The sequence below is a fragment of the Triticum urartu genome, chromosome 7 (genome assembly GCF_003073215.2).
Source record: "Triticum urartu cultivar G1812 chromosome 7, Tu2.1, whole genome shotgun sequence".
Classification (NCBI taxonomy): Eukaryota; Viridiplantae; Streptophyta; class Magnoliopsida; order Poales; family Poaceae; genus Triticum; species Triticum urartu.
This window is the reverse complement of record NC_053028.1, coordinates 267,401,105-267,423,889: the sequence shown is the minus strand read 5'-3', so window position 1 is coordinate 267,423,889 and position 22,785 is coordinate 267,401,105.

Genomic DNA, 22,785 nt, shown 5'->3' with positions numbered 1-22,785 from the left:
GGGGGGCCACCCACGAGGCATGAGGGTGGGGGGCGCGCCCTACCCCTGGGCGCGCCCCCTGCCTCGTGGGCCCCCTGGTGGCCCTTCGGTGCCCAGCTTTCGGGACGACACTCCGCTGCCACGAGGCGGAACCTTGGCGGAACCAATCTAGGGCTCTGCCAGAGCTGTTCTGCCGGGGACACTTCCCTCCGTGAGGGGGAAATCATCGCCATCGTCATCACCAATGCTCCTCTCATCGGGAGAGGGCCAATCTCCATCAACATCTTCACCAACACCATCTCCTCTCAAGCCCTAGTTCATCTCTTGTATCCAATTCTTGTCTCCAAGTCTGGGATTGGTACCTGTAGGTTGCTAGTAGTGTTGATTACTCCTTGTAGTTGATGCTAGTTGGTTTATTTGGTGGAAGATCATATGTTCAGATCCTTTATGCATATTAATACTCCTCTGATTATGAACATGAATATGCTTTGTGAGTAGTTACGTTTGTTCCTGAGGACATGGGAGAAGTCTTGCTATTAGTAGTCATGTGAATTTGGTATTCGTTTGATATTTTGATGAGATGTATGTTGTCTCTCCTCTAGTGGTGTTATGTGAACGTCGACTACATGACACTTCACCATTATTTGGGCCTAGAGGAAGGCATTGGGAAGTAATAAGTAGATGATGGGTTGCTAGAGTGACAGAAGCTGAAACCCTAGTTTATGCGTTGCTTCGTAAGGGGCCGATTTGGATCCGTATGTTTCATGCTATGGTTAGGTTTACCTTAATACTTCTTTTGTAGTTACGGATGCTTGCAATAGGGGTTAATCATAAGTGGGACGCTTGTCCAAGTAAGGGCAGCACCCAAGCACCGGTCCACCCACATATCAAATTATCAAAGTACCGAATGTGAATCATATGAACATGATGAAAACTAGCTTGACGATAATTCCCATGTGTCCTTGGGAGCGCTTTTCTCTATATAAGAGTTTGTCTAGGATTGTCCTTTGCTACAAAAAGGATTGGGCCACCTTGCTGCACTTTATTTACTTTTGTTACTTGTTTCTCGTTACAAATTACCTTATCACAAAACTATCTGTTACCTACTATTTCAGTGCTTGCAGAGAATACCTTACTGAAAACCGCTTATCATTTCCTTCTGCTCCTCGTTGGGTTTGACACTCTTACTTATCAAAAAGACTACGATAGATCCCCTATACTTGTGGGTCATCAGTCACGCGCCCAACTATTCAGCTGAAGGCCATCCGCCACCGTCCAAAGCTTGTGGCGTCCTTTGGGGATGCAAGCATGAAGCGTCGGCACGATCTCGCGAACGGAGCGGCCGTCGATCCAGCGGTCCTCCCAAAACAGGGCAAGCTGGCCATTGCCGACCTGCATGGTGGTGAAGGCAAAGAAAAAGGTGCGCTCATCGGCGGAGAACTGTAGGTCAAGTCCACTCCAAGCCTTGGCGTTATCGGTGCGGCTTAGCCACAGCCAGTTCGTGCGTAGAGCGAGGCCGGTGCGCTCGAGGTCCTGGACGCCAAGCCCGCCAAGTGAGATCGCCTGTGCGACGCGCCTCCAGTTGACGTGCCAGTTGCCGCCATTGGCCTCGGCACGCCCGGCCCAGAGGAAACCCCTCTGTATCTTCTCAAGCGTCTTGATGATCCGCTTCGGGAGCGCCAACACTAGCAGCTGGTGGATGGGGATGGCGCTGAGCACGGCTTTGACAAAGACGAGGCGGCCGACCATGTTCATGAGGCGCGCTTTATAGGTAGGTAGCATGCCCGCAGCTTTGTCGACCACAGGTTGAAGCAGAGGAGCGGAGGGACGCTTGACCGTGAGTGGAATGCCAAGATAAGTGATAGGCAGGTTCACGATGGGGCAGCCAAGTGTGTCAATGATGTGTGTCACTTCATCGGCGTCGCAGCGGATGAGGGTGGCCGAGCTCTTCAAGAAGTTCACCTAGAGGCCCGAGGCACGTCCAAAGAGCTACATGATGCCTTTCACGGCCATGGCGTCGCCCTGGGTGGGGTGGTAGAATAGGATCACATCATCCGCATATAGCGAGACGGCGGGGATCGAATGCCGATGGTGAAGCTACTACAGGACGCCCGTCTCGGTGGCTCGGCAGAAGAGACGGCTAAGCGTGTCGACCACGAGGACGAATAGTTGGGGCGAGAGGGGATCGCCCTGTCGAAATCCGCAGCGGTGCCAAATGGTCGGGCCGGGCTTGCCGTTCAGGAGTACCTTGGTGCTGGCTGACGAAAGGAGAATGGCCAACCAGTCCAGGAAGCGGCAGCCAAATCCATACTGGTGCAGGACCTCGAAGAGAAATGGCCAGCTGATAGAGCCGAAGGCCCGTGCCAGGTCGAGCTTCAACAGCAAGCGGGGTGCCTTGAGCTGATGGAGAAGGTGTGCAGACTGCCGGACGAGGATGAAGTTGTCACGCAACAAGCGTCCCTGGACGAACACGTTCTGGTTCGCGCTGACGAGTGCGTTAAGCTTGGGCGCGAGTCGCAACGAGAGGACCTTCGTGAAGATTTTGGCGACGAGGTGGATAAGGCTTATGGGCCTGTAATCTCCAAGGCAGCGGGCATCCGTGCGCTTGGGCAGGAGCGTGAGGAGCGCCTGGTTAAGGCAGCTAAATCCTCGGCCCCGGAGCTCGTATAGCTGCTGGAACACGTCGACGAGGTCCTGCTTGACGATGGGCCAACAGGCGCGCAAGAAGTCAGCGGTGAAGCCGTCGGGATCGGGCGCTTTGCGCGTGGGAAATCACTTGACGGCCTGCCATATCTCCTCAGCATCAAAGGGTGCATCAAGGTCATCGAGGTTGGCAGGCGTGATGAGAGCGGAGAGGTCCAGGGTGCACTCCCGGTGCACGACGGTGCCAAGCAGAGCGTCGAAGTGCGCGTATGCAGCTGCGGCCATGCCCTCCGGGTCCGTGATGATCTCCCCGCCAGCCTCAAGACTGTGCACCATGTTCTTTTGCCGCCGATAAGAGCATTGCCGGTGGTAGAATGACGTGTTGGCATCTCCGTCTTTGAGTGTCGCGAGGCGGGCGCATTGGCGGGCGATGGTGCGTTCCAAAGAAGCAATGCCTAGATAGGAGGCCTTGATCTGGCGACGCAGCCAGTCTTCTTACACGGATAAAGCTCTACTCTCCAAGGCAGTGTCGGGCTTGAGGAGAAGCTCTCGGGAGACCGCAAGCCTGAGGCGCACATTCCCAACAGTCCGCGAGCTCCAGCTAGTTAGCTGGCGCGCGGTGACCTGCATGTGCAACATGAAGCGCCGGAATGGGTCTGTCACGTGGACAGAGTGCCATGCAGCCGCGACAACATCGTTGAAGTCGTCTAGGCGAATCCAAAAATCCTCAAAGTGGAAGCGCCGGTGCATAGTTGCAGCCGATGAGCAATCCAGGAGGAGGGGGCTGGGTCGGAGACGACGGAGGCGAGGCAGCGTAGGAGGCACGCGCTATGAAGCTCCTCCCAGTCCATGGTGCATAGGACTCGGTCGAGGTGGATGAGGGTCGGGGGCGACTGCTCATTCGACCAAGTGTAGCGTCTCTCGCCGAGGTACACTTCCTTGAGTGCTAGGTCGTTGAGCACGCGCCGAAAGCGACCCATCATGCAGTGGTTGGCGTTCCCGTTGTTCTTGTCCTCATCGCGGTATATTAGGTTGAAGTCCCCGCACAACATCCACGGCCCGGGGCACACGTCGCGGATGTCGCGCAGCTCCTGCAGGAAGGCAACCTTCTCGTCATCAAGTTGGGGCCCATAGACTACGGTGAGCCACTAGGGTGTGCCAACGCCGGACGCAGTGGAGACCTTAGCAGACAAGGTGTTGGTAGTGAAAAGAGGATCGGTGATAGTCACCTCTCTACTGTTCCATGCCAACAGGATGCCGCCACGGGTCCCAACAGCGGGCATGTACACATAGTCATCAATATCCGAGCCCAGAGTCTCAAGGACAACCGACGAGCAAACTAACTGCATCTTAGTTTCTTGGAAGCGGGCGATCTATGCATTGGCAGTTACAACAAGCGACAGGATGGCGGTGCGGCGAGCGCGTGCATTGAGGCCGCGCGTGTTCCAAACCAGGACCTTAGGGGCGTGATGATGGGGAACGTAGCAGAATTTTAAAATTTTCTACGCATCACCAAGATCAATCTATGGAGTCATCTAGCAACAAGGGAGAGGGGAGTGCATCTACATACCCTTGTAGATCGCGAGCGGAAGCGTTCAAGACAACGGGGTTGATGGAGTCATACTCGTCGTGATCCAAATCACCGATGACCGAGCACCGAACGGACGGCACCTCCGTGTTCAACACACATACGGTTGGGAAGACGTCTCCTCCTTCTTGATCCAGCAAGGGAAGGAGAGGTTGATGGAGATCCAGCAGCACGACGGCGTGGTGATGGAAGCAGCGGTGATCTCGGCAGGGCTTCCCCAAGCTCCAACGAGAGAGAGAGGTGTTACGAGGGGAGAGGGAGGCGCCAAGGACTTGGGTGCGGCTGCCCTCCCTCCCCCCACTATATATAGGGCCCCTAGGAGGGGGCGCCGGCCCTAGGAGATCCAATCTCCAAGGGGGGGCGGCAGCCAAGGGGGGGACTTGCCCCCAAGTCAGGTGGGGCGCCTCCCACCCCTAGGGTTTCCAACCCTAAGCACAGGGGGAGGCCCATGGGGGGCGCACCAGCCCACCAGGGGCTGGTTCCCCTCCCACTTCAGCCCGTGGGGCCCTCCGGGATAGGTGGCCCCACCCGGTGGACCCCCGGGACCCTTCCGATGGTCCCGGTACAATACCGATTACCCCCGAAACTCTCCCGATGGCCGAAACTTGACTTCCTATATATAAATCTTCACCTCCGGACCATTCCGGAACTCTTCATCTGGGACTCTGAACAACTTTCGGGTTACCGCATACTAATATCTCTACAACCCTAGCGTCACCAAACCTTAAGTGTCTAGACCCTACGGGTTCGGGAGACACGCAGACATGACTGAGATGACTCTCTGGTCAATAACCAACAGCGGGATCTGGATACCCACGTTGGCTCCCACATGTTCCACGATGATCTCATCAGATGAACCATGATGTCGAGGATTCAATCAATCCCGTATACAATTCCCTTTGTCAATCGGTACGTTACTTGCCCGAGATTCGATCGTCGGTATCCCAATACCTCCTTCAATCTCGTTACCGGCAAGTCACTTTACTCGTACCATAATGCATGATCCCGTGACCAAACACTTGGTCACATTGAGCTCATTATGATGATGCATTACCGAGTGGGCCCAGAGATACCTCTCTGTCATACGGAGTGACAAATCCCAGTCTCGATCCGTATCAACCCAACAGATACTTTCGGGGATACCTGTCGTATACCTTTATAGTCACCAGTTACGTTGTGACATTTGGTACACCCAAAGAACTCCTACGACATCCGGGAGTTACACAATCTCATGGTCTATGGAAATGATACTTGACATTGGAAAAGCTCTAGCAAATGAACTACACGATCTTGTGCTATGCTTAGGATTGGGTCTTGTCCATCACATCATTCTCCTAATGATGTGATCCCGTTATCAATGACATCCAATGTCCATAGTCAGGAAACCATGACTATCTGTTGATCAACGAGCTAGTCAACTAGAGGCTCACTAGGGACATGTTGTGGTCTATGTATTCACACGTGTATTATGATTTCCGGATAACACAACTATAGCATGAATAATAGACAATTATCATGAACAAGGAAATATAATAATAATCATTTTATTATTGCCTCTAGGGCATATTTCCAGCACGTGATCCATGGAGCCGAGATCAACGAGCAAGCGCGCCGGCGTGGGTAGGCCTCAATCAGGCCGCCGACGACCACTGTGGTGATCGGCACAATGGCGGGGCTGGAGGGGAGCTCACGGCCTATTAGTGCGGCCATGGCCGAGAGGACGGACATAGGGAGAGGCGTCCCGAAGAGCCCCTCATAGGTCTTCATCTCCGCGGCCTTGATCTTCTGGTCTAGCCCGACGATCCCGAGAGTGCGCAAGATGTGGATTTGTGCGTGTCTTTCAGCGGTGGGCAGAGCAGCCGTCTTGCATGCCAATGCCGAGGCGGATCTCCCACGCCGTGGGGCAAAGTTGGGCGGGCACCGGCGCTGGCGTCTCCCAGGAGTTGGGAGGGCGGCGTCGAGTTGTTTGGTTGCAGCTGCGAGGAAGTCACCCAAGGTCTAGGCATTCGATGCCGTTACAACGGCTCATGGACGTTAGCGGCGCAGGGTCACCGGGGCCGAGGCGAAGCGTGTTGGGGTTCTCTCCACAGTAGGGCATGCAGCTTGGGCCGGGTCTGGGCATGCAGCCTGGGCCGGATCGGAAAGCGGGCCGTCCGCAGCTGCTCCCTCGTGTGGGGCCGCAGGGGAGGGGACCGTGCATGGCGCATCCGGCGTATCCGTGGAAGACTCCAGAGGCTCTTCATCGTGGTCGCCTGGTGGGGTTGGCTCCGTGGTTTGAACAGGTGGGCCATCATATGCTAGTGGAGCAGGGTCCGTGGACCGGTCGGTGTGGGGTGCCACTGCCGCAGGCGCTGACGGGGGCAAAGCGCTGCTTTGCCTCGACAAGGGATTGTCCTGGGGTGTGGGGATGGGCGAAGCAGGAGCCTCCATGTCCAGTGACAGGCGCCCTGTGGGGCGATCCTGGTCTGCAGGGCCGTCAGGATTGGCCTGGCCCGGCACGGGCTTAGCATCGCACCGGTCCTGCCCGTGAGGTGACAGCGGTGGTGCATGGTCCGCAGCCATTGGGGGCGGGCCATCTGGCGCTGGGTCTGACACCTCTAGATTAGTGGGTGGGCCAGTGGGCAGCTATGCAGCCTTGGCGAGCCTGGCCGCATCAGCATCGCGCTTTTTCCTTCCACCACACCTGCCTCTTTTGGAAAGCCGACGAGAACGCAGCGGTCCACCGGCTGTGGGCCATGGCTCCATTGTCCTTCCTTTGATACGGCTGAACTGCGGCTTGGTTGTGTCCGTACGAGGGCGGGGGGCAGGCCATCTGGCGACAATGGCGATCCCATCCGCGCGACCACGGAGGTCAGTGGTGCGCCAACCGGTGGAGTCAAAAGCCATGCCGTCCGCGTGGCCGTCGCGGTCGTCAGACGTGCGCCGTCGCTTGCGGCTACGGCGGCGGCCTCGGCCGCGACCAGCCCCATCTCTGTGTGCCTCCTCACCGGCCTCGCCGCCCGACGCGCCATCACTAGGGTCGCCGCTGTTGCCGGCAGCGGCCGAGGCAGCGCGAGCAGTGGTGTCATCGGCGATCACGATAGACACGGGGTAGGTTAGCGTGCGGATGGTAGGCGGTGACCCGCGTCTGGTGGCGGGGACGGGTTCCACAATCTCTAGGACGGCCACGCGGCGGATGCTGGCCAGCTCGTGCGTGCATGCCGTCAGCCGGAAAACGGCAAGGTCAGCGCGCGAGCGCGTGCTCGGGTGCAGTCGCTCAATCCAGCAGCTGGATCCAAGAAGATGCTCGGCGGTGGAGAGATGCCAAGCCTGCGCGGGGATGCCATGGAGCTCCACGTGGACCGTGTGCTCGAAGGAGCCCACGTCGGCGTGTGCCAGTTTGTTCTAGGGGCGGAGCGACAGGGTGAAACCAGGGCCGTTGATGAAGTGGTCGCTCGCGAGCCGAGCCATGAGCTTGTTGGTGGAGAAGATGATGAGGAAGTCTTCCGGGTGGTGCCCATGGATGGTGAAGTCGCTGGGTTGAAGGTGAAGGGAGGAGTTCAGGACGTCCTCGACCTCCCGTGGGGTGACCTCCGGCCTGTCGCCCATGATGGAGACAACCATCCCATGCCGCAGAATGCACTTGGCCTCCTCCATCTCGACGGAGCGGGATATGACCACGCGCACCGGAGTTGAGGGCTGGGCCGGCTGACTGGTGGAGGGTGTCACGGCCGACGGGGCGCAGAGGCGTGACGGCTCGCGCGGCGCAGTAGCCGAGGGTGTGGTGGCGCAGGGAGGCGCACGGAGCACGCCACGGCAGAACTTGTAGCAGTCCCGGGAGCTATGGCCGGAGTAGAGGCAGTGCCGGCAGCAGACGCCGTTTGTGCAGTCCTGGACCGGGTGGCCAGGGTCGAGGCAGCGGAAGCAGAGACCAGCGCTCTCCTCCGGAGACGGGCTGCAACGGCGCAGCGGGTGCTGGGCGCGGGAGGGGGGGGCAGCCCCAAGGCGCGCGCGCCGGCAGCGGTTCCTGCATTGATGGAGCTGGAAGCCGTCAGCGTCGACCTCCGCCCTGCGCCGGATGCGGTGGATCTCGGAGCGAGGTCCCAGGCGGGAAGAGGCCGGGGCGTGCTGGTTGGCCACCGCGGCCATGTGCGTCACCGCAGGAGGAAGGCGTCGAGCAGCGGGCGCCGGGTTCGGCGGAGCCGGAGTGCCCCGAGCGAGGTTGCTGTAGGACCGGCTGGACTCGCCCTCGGACTCCATCCAGCGGAGCGCGCTAGCGGGGCTGAGGTCGAGGTCGCCGGAGCTAGCGGACGGGGACGCCATGGGTGGCGGGGAGGGGCTAGGGGAAGGCTGGGCGGGAGGAGGGGGAGGGCTACTAGCGAGGGCTCATCGGCGGCGGGGTTGGTGGAGCTAGGCTAGGCTAGGAGGGTGGAGGGGAGCGGGAGCCCGCAGCATGGTTCTTGTGTAGGAATAGAGGGAGTTGAATAAAATGCGTATTAATGTTGAAAGCAGTATTATTCAAACCATGACACCGGAGGAACACATAAAATAACCTTCTGGAACACTCCAGAATCATGAAAAAAGGAGGTACATGATACGGTAAGTAAACGACCTCCGAAAAATCCGCAAAAATATTTTCTGTCGGTTTTGGAATAATACAAAAATTAGGAAAATAAGAAACAACCAGGAAGGCAACCCTGGTGGGCACAAGACACCAGGGCGCGGCTAGCCAGGCACGCCCAGGTGGATTGTGCCCACCTCGGTTACCTTTCGGGCTCCATTTTTATCCCGCTTGCTTGTCCGCCAAGATAAAAAAAATCTTTATATACCCCTCGAATGCATTGACCACCGTATCACGGAGAAATCTCCTATTCTTCTTTCTCACTATTTTTCTGTCAGATCCGTCGAGCCAGGCATCATGTCTTCCCCCTCTTCCAACAAAGTAGAAGAAGACGCTTGGTTGATGAAGATAGAACTGAAGGGAGAGGCACCATAGGAAACCATCAAGGGTGACAAGGCCAAGGAAGTTGCAGGAGATCAAGCTCCAGCAGTAGGGCAAACCGTTCCAGTAGCAGCAGCAGAAGAAGATATCCTTAAACCTGACTATGATAATCTTACCCCCACTGAGATTGAAGCTTTTTGGATCATCAAAATGGTTCATGTGCAAAATAAATATCTTCGCGAAAATATTCTGTTGCAAGAGCATGTTATCGCCCTCCGGAGCATCATTCCTATTGGAGTATCTCTTGAGCTTGAAGTGTGAAGCTACTACCTCATCACCATCACCTTCTTCCTCGCCACCAAAGGAGACTTGAGTTCATGGTATGGGCACTCCCCTTGGCTTGTGCCAAGCTTGGGGGAGGTTCCCTGATATCGTATCATCACCACTATCTTTGCCTTTATTTATCTTAGTTCGATCTTCAGTTATCTTTTGAATTAGTGGAATAAAAGTTTAGTTCGATCTTTCTTCGAGTGTTTTCCTAGTGATCTATCTATCTATGTAATCGTGTGCGAGATATATAATAAAGTTTATTTTATGTTTTGCTTTCTTTACTTCTTTGTTTCAATAAAAAGAAAGGGAAATAAATGAAAAAGATCATCTGCTAATCTTATGGTAAGTAATGACATCACATAAGAAAAAGTATAAGTGGTAAAATTTATTGAAGATTGACAAACATAGCATTGGTCAGTGATGCAATTAATGAAAGAATTAATAAGGGAAGAGAAGATTCACATGCAAATACACTATCTTGGACATCTTTTATGATTGTGAGCCCCCATCAAAATATTATATGCCAAAATTGTTGACGTTGGACAGGGAAGACAATGTAATGATTATGCTTGTTCATATCCACATAGAAGTTATATTGTCATAGATCCTTTAACATGTGGTGCTTTCTCAATGTCTTTGCTAGCCGAAAAAATTCCGCACTAAGTAGAGATGCTTCTTGTGCATCCAAAACCCTTAAACCCAAAATCTTATTTTGAGAGTACACCATACCTACCTATGGATTGAGTAAGATCCTTTAACTAAGTTGTCATCGGTGCAATAAGGCAATAAAAATTACTTCTAAATGTGTTAGATCATTTATTGTAAGAGAAAACTGAGCATTGTACGAACTTGTGATGGCAAAATAATAAAAGAAACAGACTGCATAATAAAGGTTGCCATCACAAGGAGCAATATAACATGACATTCTTTTGCACTAAGAGATTGAGCATACAACCAAAAAGCACATGGCAACCTCTGCTTCCCTCTGCGAAGGGCCTATCTTTTACTTTTATGCATTTACTTTTATGCAAGAGTCAAAGTATTCTTCCCTATTCCTTTTTATTTTCTCTTTTTGCAAGCACCATGTGGTGAGGAAAGATCAAGGCACATATATTCAGTTGGATATGGGAGGGCACGAGTTATTATTGTTGACATCACCTTTGAGGTGAATATGTTGGGAGGCGCACTACTACAGGATGCTGCTAACGCGACACTACTATCGGAGACCCTTTGACGAAATTGTGTGCGATGCATTAATCGCAAACGGTGATGTAAAAAACTGTCAAAAAGATGCAAAACATTTGCAATGAAGGATTCATCAAACACGGCTCATATTTTAGTTGTGTGTGTGATGCAGGGCATATGGTTTAGTTCAATTAACTGTTTGCGATGAGGAAGAAGAACAGAAACAGGCAGCCAGATGAAGGCATGTGCGATATATGGCGTATAGTTCACTCGGATGAACTATTTGTGATTAGGCGGAACAAAAGAAACGGTCAGCTAGATCAAGGTGTGTGCGATAGAGGGAAAATGCTTCAGAAGGATTAATTGTTTGTGATTAGGCAACACAACAGAAACAGTCAGCCAGATCAAAGTGTATCCGATTGACGGTATACACTTCACACGGATGAACTGTTTGAAATTAAACACAACAAACAGAAAACAATGTCGGTGTACAAAAGTAGGGGCTCTTCTTTTGACCCCTTTACTTGTGCACGGGCAGTCAGAGCCGCGCGCCACAGCCACACTTAGCAGGGTAGAGGAGGGAAGCCGAAGAGAAACCGAAGCACGAGACAAACAAGGCGACGCCAAGACCAGAAACACAAGACAGGAAGGGGGTGAGGTGGATTCCCCCGGCAAGACCCTTGCTGGGGCGGCCTACGCGGCCCCGACAAGAGCCTTGCTGGGGCAACTTGCCCAACACCAACAGAGCGAGCCACCCTTGAACCCATGGGTTCCGATCCAACCAACTACGTTGGAACTAGGGCTCGGGAGGCACCTCCGTGGTGGCATGCAGATCTTCGTCAAGATCATAAACATGTGAGATCGGATGGGGACCAGAAGTCGGCGGCCCTCGGCGAGATCCCAGCCGAGGGAATCCACAAGACCCCTGGCAAGCGCCTTGCCGGGGACGACTGCAACGCCACGGCAAGACCCTTGCCGGGCCCCCGGCAAGGCCCTTGCCGAGGACACCAGCAGGGCCACTGCCAGGCCCGCACCAACCAAGACTCCACCGCCGTCCCCAAGCAGCTGCTAGCTCAACCAGCTGGGTAGGCACCTGCGTGGCGACGGGCGGCCTCTACACCAACTCAGCAAGCACCTGCATGGTGGCATGCAGATCTTCGTGAAGGCTCCACCACCGCGCCACCTCAGCAGCCTGCCTGCCTACATGGCACCGCATGTTTCGCTGGCCCGGGCACGTGTCGATGCAAGGCAAAGGGCGGCTACAGATGGGACGGGCCTCGTTCCCATCCCCGATAAAGCTAATGGACACCTAAGTAGCGCATTTAATGCGCTTTGTCCCCTAATGCCGGGCGATAAGCTCGCGCGTTGTACACCTTTCCACCTCCTGTGTGCCACCGTGGCAACCTCTTTTGCCTATAAAAGGAGGCCCGAGGCGACCAGGAGGGGGATTCGACTCTTTTGGGCAAGTTACACCCCGTAGCTAGCTCAAGAACACAAGAACACTCAATACATCCACCAAAGCAGGACTAGGGTATTACGCATCCTCGCGGCCCGAACTTGGGTAAACGATCTGTGTGCTTGCTGTTAGACCTGCTCTTCTCACAACCCCGCGCCCGCCAACCGTAGAAGGGATTCTAGTGATCCCATAGGTGTCGTTTCCACCGACATCTTTGGCGCGCCAGGTAGGGGGCGCAGTCATGGGAATCTGATCTAGCAGTTGGCCTAGCGGTTCTTCATCGCCATGGATCCAAAGAAGAAGATGATCACGGTGATCGGCACGTCAGGAGCCGAACGGCCCGTGCCAGTGCGGACGAGCAGCGGGCCGGTCACGGACAGAACCTGAGCCGCGGCCCGCGAGCACCAGCATCGCTCTGGCAGTTAGAGCCTGGCGAGCGGCATCGTTCATGCGCCAGACGACGGGCCACACATCGCCAAATCCAAAGACGGGGCTGGGCCCCCCGCAGGCGGTGTGGGGCCCTCCAGGGGTGTCACTGTGCCCCCTACGGGCGGCGCAGCAGCCTCCAGGACGCCTACGCCGGCGCCCGCAACACGCTCTTCCGAGGGTGCGCGTGACGAGCAGCACCACCATGCTGGAGATCCCGGCCGCCGCCGTGGGAAGAGTCCTGTGCATCATCTACGGGACGAATAAGGCCAGGATGCCCGCCGAAGTGCTAGAGAAAGTGCCACGCAGCCGCTGGGCCGTGATAGATCTCCTTCTAACGTGGTTAGAAGTCGAAGCGCGCCACGGTCCACGCAGCTCTCGCCGCCACCCATGCCAGCGGAAGCTTTGGCGCGCGCACAGTTACTCCTGGACTTCCCCCTGCTGCGGAAAAGCTCGATGAGTGGAGGGCCACCATCCGGAGCCTCATCACCGTCGCCAATAAAGATGATCCGCGATCAGCGGGGCCCTCGGGCCGGCTCTCCGTCGAGCCACCACATGCTAGCGGTGGTAGAACCGGGGGAGTTGCAGCCACAATACACCCTCCTCACCCGCGCCAGTTGTCGCTAGTGCCGGTCCGTCGTGACGACGCATGTGATAACATTTCCATAGCATCGTCCGACCCACGGACCCACCGCGACCAATGCCAAGTTCTTCGGGAGCGCGCCCTTGAAGACGCTCGAACCACCATCGAGCACTGGCGCGATACACGCCACCAGTTGGATAAGCGGGTGGGACCTGCTATGGACCACGCAGCACCGGGGGGCTCCGACAGCTTACCTTGCGAGGTAGGTTGCTCAGCCTTTACCCTTGAGCTGCGGCAGTTCTAGTGGCCGTCCCACCGCATGTTCAAACCCGATGTCGGCGAGAAGTACAACGGCAAGACCCATCCGTCAGAGTTCCTCAGCATCTACACCATCGCGATGCAAGCTGCCGGAGCTCATGACGACAAGGTGCTTGCCAATTACTTCCTAGTGGCACTGAAGCCCAACGTCATGTCTTGGTTGATGCACTTGCCGACAGATTCCATTTCTTCTTGGTCGGATCTGTGCCATGAGTTCGTTGGTGCCTTCACTAGAGGCCACCAAGCTCATGGACAGGCCAGTGATTTGCATATCACTCCCTAGAAGGAAGGGGAAACCCTGCGCAAGTACATCCAGAGGTTTAGTCGGGTGCAGTACAACATCCCCGATGTTCATCCTGACGCCGTGATTAGTGCGTTCCATCAGAACGTGCGCAACTGCAAGATGCGTGAAGAGCTGGCGATGAACAAGGTTAAGGATGTGGCCGAACTTTATGTTCTGGCCGATAGGTGCGCCCGGGCTAAAGAGGGAAGGAAGTACCCCGACGAGGATGCCGGTGTGGAAACCGACTCTACTGATGAAGACACCGCCGCCCCGACGAAGAAGGGTCGGCGTCGCAACAGGAAACGCAAGGGCAAGATAGTGCTTGCCGTCGAGGGATCCGATAGCACCGGCGCCACCAAGAAGGCTAAGGCAGACGACCCCGACAAGGAAATTGCCGGGTGCGCCGCTTGCCAGGCCTTGGTGGATGCCGACAAGCCGGGGGGCTCCAGCAAGCAGTATTGCAAGAACCATCGCACCAAGGGCCATGACCTCCAGAACTGCCGACAAGTCGAGCTGCTTCCTGAGAAGCAAAAAGCTGAGTATGAGAGGCGGGACAAGGAGAAGGGCCAGGATGGTGCCGAGGGATCCGGCAAGAACCGTAGTAGCCAAGGAGGTCGCCGCGACAAGGATAACCAGCAAGAGAGGCCCGCTCGAGACTGCGACAAGAAGCAGGAAGACGATGATCATGACGAAGACGACGAGTCAGGCGAGCATGAGTTCCAGAAGGCTACGGAGGCCATGTGCGTCGATGGTGGGGCCTCGCTCCATACCTCTCATTGCCAGCTCAAGCAGTGGGCGTGTGAGATCACAGCAGCGGAGCCATCATTCGATGCTCAGAAGCCACTGAAGTGGTCCAGCACGCCTATCATCTTTGACGCCAAGGACCACCCTGATCGCACAACTGCGGTCGGGTGCTTGCCATTGTTGGTTTCACCAACGATACGCAACCTCAAGGTGAACAAGATGTTAGTCGATGGCGGGGCCGTTCTGAACTTGATCTCGCCTGTTTTGATCAAGAGGCTGTAAATTCCTGATGGAGATCTCAAGGAAGCAGGCACTTTTCAAGGGATCAATCCAGGAAGGAGTCAGCCGAAGGGGAAGGTCACGTTGCCCGTGACGTTTGGGGGCGATTGAACTACAGGACGGAGAGGATTGTCTTTGATGAAGCCGAGATCCCCTTGCCCTACAACGAGATCCTCGGTCGCCCGGCACTAGCCAAGTTCATGGCGGCGTCACATTACGCCTAGAACACGCTGAAGATGCCTGGGCCGATGACCATCATCACCATCCCCTGCGACAAGAAGGATGCGCTGATCTGCGCTGACCTACTCTACCGGGAAGCAGTTGCAGCACCTGCCGCCAAGACACTTGCTCCTGCCGCTGAAGCCCCGGGAGGGAAGAAGAAGCCCGACAAGACCTCTCGCACCCACTCCGGCAAGTGCACCTCTTCGGAGTGTTGTGCTACCGTCGAGGACATGCCAGAGAGCTCCACCATCCAGAGCAACAAATCCAGAGCTGCACCACCAGAAACCAAGAGGGTGTCCGTCAAGGAGGATGGCACGGGAGGGGCTTTCACCATAAGCTCCACCCTCGATAGCAAATAGGAAAGCGCGCTCGTCACTTTCCTGCGGGCGAATGTCGATGTGTTTGCATGGCAAGCATCCAACATCCCCGACGTTCCCAGAGAAGTGATTGAACACCACCTTGCTATATGTCCCCATGCGCGACCCGTCAAGCAGAAGGTCAGGAAGCAAGCTTTGGAACGACAGGAGTTCATCACAGAGGAGATCGGGAAATTGGAAGCGGCGGGTTTGGTGAGAGGATTGCTCCATCCGACATGGTTGGCCAATCCGGTGGTGGTGCGCAAGGCAAATGGGAAGTAGAGGTTGTGTACTAACTACACAGATATCAATAAGGCTTGTCCTAAGGACCCCTTCCCGTTGCTGCGCATCGACCAGATTGTTGACTCCATGGCCTTCCTCGACGCCTACTCGGGCTACCACCAGATCTTCATGACAAGAGAAGATGAAGAGAAGACAACATTTATCACCCCATGTGGTACTACGTATTGCTTTTTACGGATGCCTTTCGGGTTGAAGAGTGCTGGCTCAACGTTTGCAAGAGCGGTCCAAATTGGTTTTGAACCCCAGCTGCATAGAAATATGGAAGCATACATGGATGACATAATGGTAAAAACCAAGGACAAGGCAACTCTTGTACAAGACTTGAAGAGACGTTTGCCAACCTGCACAAGATCAACCTCAAGCTGTACCCTGAGAAGTGTGTCTTCAGCATTCCGTCCGGCAAACTTCTTGGGTTCTTTGTGTCGTAGCATGGGATCGAGGCAAACCCAGACAAGATCAAGGCTATTGAGCACATTGAGGCACCCAAGCGGATGAATGATGTGCGCTGGCTCACTGGCTGCGTTGCCGCCATGAGTAGATTCATCTCCAAGTCCGCTGAGTGTGCCCTTCCCTTTTTTAAAATCTGGAAGAAGGCAGGCCCAATGGAGTGGACCCCAGAGGCCGAGGTAGCGTTGCAGGATCTGAAGAAATACCTTTCCTCTATGCCAATACTGGTTGCGCCTAAGCCACAAGAGTCGTTGCTGCTGTATCTGGCAGCAACGAATCAAGTGGTCAGCGCCGCACTAGTGGCGCAGAGGGAGGTCGACAGGGAGGCTGTGGCAACGGCAAGACCAGCGGATGGCAAGTCAGAGATTCCCCCGGCAGGGTGATACGTCTCCAACGTATATATAATTTTTGATTGCTCCATGCTATATTATCTACTGTTTTGGACTATATTGGGCTTTATTTTCCACTTTTATATTATTTTTGGGACTAACCTATTAACCGGAGGCCCAGCCCAGAATTGCTGTTTTTTGCCTATTTTAGTGTTTCGGATAAACAAAATATCAAACGGAGTCCACACGGAATAAAATCTTCGGAAATGTGATTTTCTCACCGAACATGATCCAGGAGACTTGGACCCTACTGCAAGGGATCAAAGAGGTGGTCATGAGGGTGGGGGGCGCCCCCCCTAGGGCGTGCCCCCTGCCTCATGGGCCCCTCGGTGCTCCACCGACGTACTCCTTCCTCCTATATATACACACGTACCCCCAAACGATCAAAACAGGAGCCAAAAACCTAATTCCACCGCCGCAACTTTCTGTATCCACGAGATCCCATCTTGGGGCATGTTCCGGAGCTCCGCCGGAAGAGGGCCGTCATCACGGAGGGCTTCTACATCATCCTAGCCCCTCCAATGAAGTGTGAGTAGTTTACCTTAGACCTTCGGGTCCATAGTTAGTAGATAGATGGCTTCTTCTCTCTCTTTGAATCTCAATACAAAGTTCTCCCCCACTCTTGTGGAGATCTATTCGATGTAATCTTCTTTTTGCGGTGTGTTTGTTGAGACCGATCAATTGTGGGTTTATGATCAAGTCTATCTATGAATAATATTTGAATCATCTCTGAATTCTTTTATGCATGATTGGTTATCTTTGCAAGTCTCTTTGAATTATCCGTTTGGTTTGGCCAACTAGATTGGTAGCTCTTGCCATGGGAGAAGTGCTTAGCTTTGGGTTCGATCTTGCGGTGTCCTTACCCAGTGACAGAAGGGGCAGCAAGGCACGTATTGTTTCGTTGCCATCGAGGATAACAAGATGGGGTTTATTTCATATTGCATGAATTTATCTCTCTACATCATGTCATCTTGCTTAAGGCGTTACTCTGTTTTTAACTTAATACTCTAGATGCATGCTGGATAGCGATCGATGAGTGGAGTAATAGTAGTAGATGCAGAATCATTTCGATCTACTTGTCACGGACGTTGATGCCTATATACATGATCATGCCTAGATATTCTCATAATTATGCACAATTATATCAATTGCTTAACAGTAATTTGTTCAGCCACCGTAGAATACTTATGCTCTTGAGAGAAGCCACTAGTGAAACCTATGTCCCCCGGGTCTATTCTCATCATATCAATCTCCATCACTTTTATATTGTTTTGCTATTTACTTTGCTTTTACTTTTTATTTGCATCTCTATATCAAAAATACCAAAAATATTCTATCTATCAGATCTCACTCTCATAAGTGACCGTGAAGGGCTTGACAACCCCTAATCGCGTTGGTTGCGAGTAGCTATTGCTTTGTGCAGGTATGTGGGACTTGAGCGTGGGCTCCTACTGGATTGATACCTTGGTTCTCAAAAACTGAGGGAAATACTTACGCTACTCTGCTGCATCATCCCTTCCTCTTTGGGGGAAAACCAACGCGAGCTCAAGACATAGCAAGAAGGATTTATGGCGCCGTTGCCAGGGAGTCTACGCAAAAAGTCAACGTACCAAGTACCCATCACAATCCCTATCTCTCGCATTACATTATTTGCCATTTTCCTCTCGTTTTCCTCTCCCCCCAATTCACCCTTGCCGTTTTATCCGCCCTCTCTCTATCCTCCCTCTCTATTTGCCTTTTTGTTTGATTGTGTGTTAGTTTGTTTGCCTGCTTGTCGTTATGTCTGAAACTGGGGAAGTTATCGCCAATTTGGGCGATAACAATATCATGGAAAATTCTAATACTCCTGCTAAAGAACCTACCATCTTTCATACAAAAAAATTCCGTGTTGGTAGTGGTAATATTATTGGAAAAGGAGTTATTCAAGATTTCTTTACTTGTGCCGGTGCTTTACCTTCTATGGGTAGTTCTATCCTTCACAGAACTAGTAGTCTTGCAGACGCTATTGTAGTTGAACTTGAAAGACAATTCATGCACATGCATCCTTCTATACAAAGGATTTTTCTAGAATTTTCTAATATTGAGCATTCTTCTGTTAAGCGTGCCGCTACTATCTTTTTGGCTCATGAGTTTAGATTCATAATAAGAGAAGCCAAAGAATTCTTTGCGCATTATAGGGTGGACGCTTGCCGTCCTCCCATAGAGGCTATCATCTTTGATCAAGAAGAAATAATGCGTTTTCAATCTCTAGATTATGTTGCTTTCAATGAAAATCTTAGAAGAAAGGTTCCTACCAATGTTTTAGTTGATAGAATTTCTGATCTTAATGATGATTTTGCTATTTGAAATAATGAACTAGGATATTCTCTTGAATATAGGCTCACAAAGTTCTGTCAAAAGAATGCTTATAATGATGATTTGGTGGTGCATTATGAAGGACCAAAGGAGGAACCTATACCTCCCAAGGTTGATCTTAGGGACTTTTGTCCCGTTAAATTTAATCCTTTTGATTACTTTTGCTTGCCTCAAAGAAAACTTGCTGCCGAACGTAGAGAATATGAAATGATTTTCACCAATCTATCTTATTACTATGGCAATACTTAGATCTATCCTTGCTTGTTATGCCTAGCTAGGGGCGTTAAACGATACCGCTTGTTGGGAGGCAACCCAATTTTATTTTTATTCCTTGCTTTTTGCTCCTGTTTAGTAATAAATGAATTATTTAGCCTCTGTTTTGGTTGTGTTTTTTGTGTTTAATTAGTGTTTGTGCCAAGTAGAACCGTTGGGAAGACTTGGGGAAAGTCTTGTTGAACTTGCTGTAAAAGACAGAAACTTTAGAGCTCACGAGAACTGCTGTAATTTTTATTTGAAGAGCGATATTTAGTTAATTCTTTTTGAAGATGATTAATAGATAAATTCCTCACGTCCAGCAATTTATTTTAGAATTTTTTGGGTTCCAGATCTTGCGCTAGCTACAGATTACTACAGACTGTTCTGTTTTTGACAGATTCTGTTTTTCGTGTGTTGTTTGCTTATTTTGATGAATCTATGGCTAGTAAAATAGTTTATAATCCATAGAGAAGTTGGAATACAATAGTTTTAACACCAATATAAATAAATAATGAGGTCATTACACTACCTTGAAGTGGTCTTTTGTTTTCTTTCGCTAACGGAGCTCACGAGTTTTCTATCTTGAGTTTTGTGTTGTGAAGTTTTCAAGTTTTGGGTGAATTCTTTTGATGGATGATGGAACAAGGAGTGGCAAAAGCCTAAGCTTGGGGATGCCCATGGCACCCCCAAGATAATCCAAGGACACCAAAAAGTCAAAGCTTGGGGATGCCCCGGAAGGCATCCCCTCTTTTCGTCCACTTCCATCGGTAATTTACTTGGAGCTATATTTTTATTCACCAACATGATATGTGTTTTGCTTGGAGCGTCTTGTATTATCTGTATTTGTTTGTTAGTATTCCACAATCATCCTTGTTGTACACACCTTTTGAGAGATCCATACATGAATTAAAATTTGATAGAACACTCTATGTGCTTCACTTATATCTTTTGAGCTAGATAATTTTGCTCTATATGCTTCACTTATATCTTTTGAGCTAGGTAATTTTGCTCTGTGTGCTTCACTTATATATTTTGAGCTAGATAATTTTGCTCTATGTGCTTCACTTAGATCTTTTAGAGCACGGTGGTGGATTCATTTTAAAGAAACTATTGGTCTCTCATGCTTCACTTAAATTAATTTTAGAGTCTCTTAATAGCATGTTAATTTGCCTAATAATAATATGCTTGGTATTCAAGATTTTTGAAACTTTCTTTTGAGTGTGTTGAATACTAAGAAAAGATTGAAGCATGATAGTTGTTTTGAGATATGGAGGTGATAATATTAAAGTCATGTTAGTTGAGTAGTTGTGAATTTAAAGAATACTTGTGTTGAAGTTTGTGATTCCCGTAGCATGCACGTATGGTGAACCGTTATGTGATGAAGTCGGAGCATGATTTATTTATTGATTGTCTTCCTTATGAGTGGCGGTCGGGGACGAGCGATGGTCTTTTCCTACCAATCTATCCCCCTAAGAGCATGCGCGTAATACTTTGCTTTGATAACTTCTAAATTTTTGCAATAAGTATATGAGTTCTTTATGACTAATGTTGAGTCCATGGATTATACGCACTCTCACCCTTCCACCTTTGCTAGCCTCTCTCATACCACGCAACTTTCGCCAGTATCATACACCTACCATATACCTTCCTCAAAACAGCCACCATACCTACCTATTATGGCATTTCCATAGCCATTCCGAGATATATTGCCATGCAACTTTCCACCATCTAGTTCATCATGACACATCCATCATTGTCATATTGCTTAGCATGATCATGTTGTTGACATAGTATTTGTGGCAAAGCCACCATTCATAATTCTTTCATACTTGTCATTCGTGATTCATTGTATATCCCGGTACACCACCGGAGGCATTCATATAGAGTCATACTTTGTTTTAGTATCGAGTTGTAATCATTGAGTTGTAAATAAATAGAAGTGTGATGATCATCATTCAATAGAGCATTGTCCCAAAAAAAGGAGAAAGGCCAAATAAAAAAAGGAAGGCCCAAAAAAATAAATAAATAAATAAATAAGGGGCAATGCTACTATCCTTTTTTCCACACTTGTGCTTCAAAGTAGCACCATGATATAGCGAGTCTCATATATTGTGCTTCAAAGTAGCACCATGTTATTCATATAGAGAGTCTCATATGTTGTCACTTTCATATACTAGTGGGAATTTACGTTATAGAACTTGGCTCGTATATTCCAATGATGGGCTTCCTCAAATTGCTCTAGGTCTTCGTGAGCAAGCAAGTTGGATGCACACCCACTAGTTTCTTTTGTTGATCTTTCATGCATTTATAGCTCTAGTGCATCCGTTGCATGGCAATTTCTACTCACTCACATTGATATCTATTGATGGGCATCTCCATAGCCCGTTGATACGCCTAGTTGATGTGAGACTATCTTCTCCTTTTTGTCTTCTCCACAACCACCATTCTATTCCACCTATAGTGCTATATCCATGGCTCACGCTCATGTATTGCGTGAAGATTGAAAAAGTTTTGAAAAAGTTAGAGTATGAAAAAATTGCTTGGCTTGTCATCGGGGTTGTGCATGATTTAAATTCTTTGTGTGGGGAAGATGGAGCATAGCCAGACTATATGATTTTGTAGGGATAACTTTCTTTGGCCATGTTATTTTGAGAAGACATAATTGCTTTGTTAGTATGCTTGAAGTATTATTATTTTCTATGTCAATATAAACTTTTGTCTTGAATCCTTCTAATCTGAATATTCATACCACAATTAAGAAGATTTGCATTGAAATTATGCCAAGTAGCACTCCGCATCAAAAATTCTCTTTTTATCATTTACCTACTCGAGGACGAGCGGGAATTAAGCTTGGGGATGCCTGATATGTCTCCAACGTATCTAAATTTTTTGATTGCTCCATGCTATATTATCTACTGTTTTTGACTATATTGGGCTTTATTTTCCACTTTTATATTATTTTTGGGACTAACCTATTAACCAGAGGCCCAGCCCAGAATTGCTGTTTTTTTTGCCTATTTCAGTGTTTCAGATAAACAGAATATCAAACGGAGTCCAAACGGAATAAAATCTTCGGAAACGTGATTTTCTCACCGAACGTGATCCAGGAGACTTGGACCCTACTGCAAGGGATCAAAGAGGTGGTCACGAGGGTGGGGGGCGCGCCCCTGCCTCGTGGGCCCCTCGGTGCTCCACCGACGTACTCCTTCCTCCTATATATATACACACGTACCCCCAAACGATCAGAACAGGAGCCAAAAACCTAATTCCACCGTCGCAACTTTCTGTATCCACGAGATCCCATCTTGGGGCCTGTTCCAGAGCTCCGCCGGAAGAGGGCTGTCATCATGGAGGGCTTCTACATCATCCTAGCCCCTCCGATGAAGTGTGAGTAGTTTACCTCAGACCTTCGGGTCCATAGTTAGTAGATAGATGGCTTCTTCTCTCTCTTTGAATCTCAATACAAAGTTCTCCACCTCTCTTGTGGAGATCTATTCGATGTAATCTTCTTTTTGCGGTGTGTTGGTTGAGACCGATGAATTGTGGGTTTATGATCGAGTCTATCTATCAATAATATTTGAATCTTCTCTGAATTCTTTTATGCATGATTGGTTATCTTTGCAAGTCTCTTCGAATTATCCATTTGGTTTGGCCAACTAGATTGGTAGTTCTTGCCATCGGACAAGTGCTTAGCTTTGGGTTCGATCTTGCGGTGTCCTTACC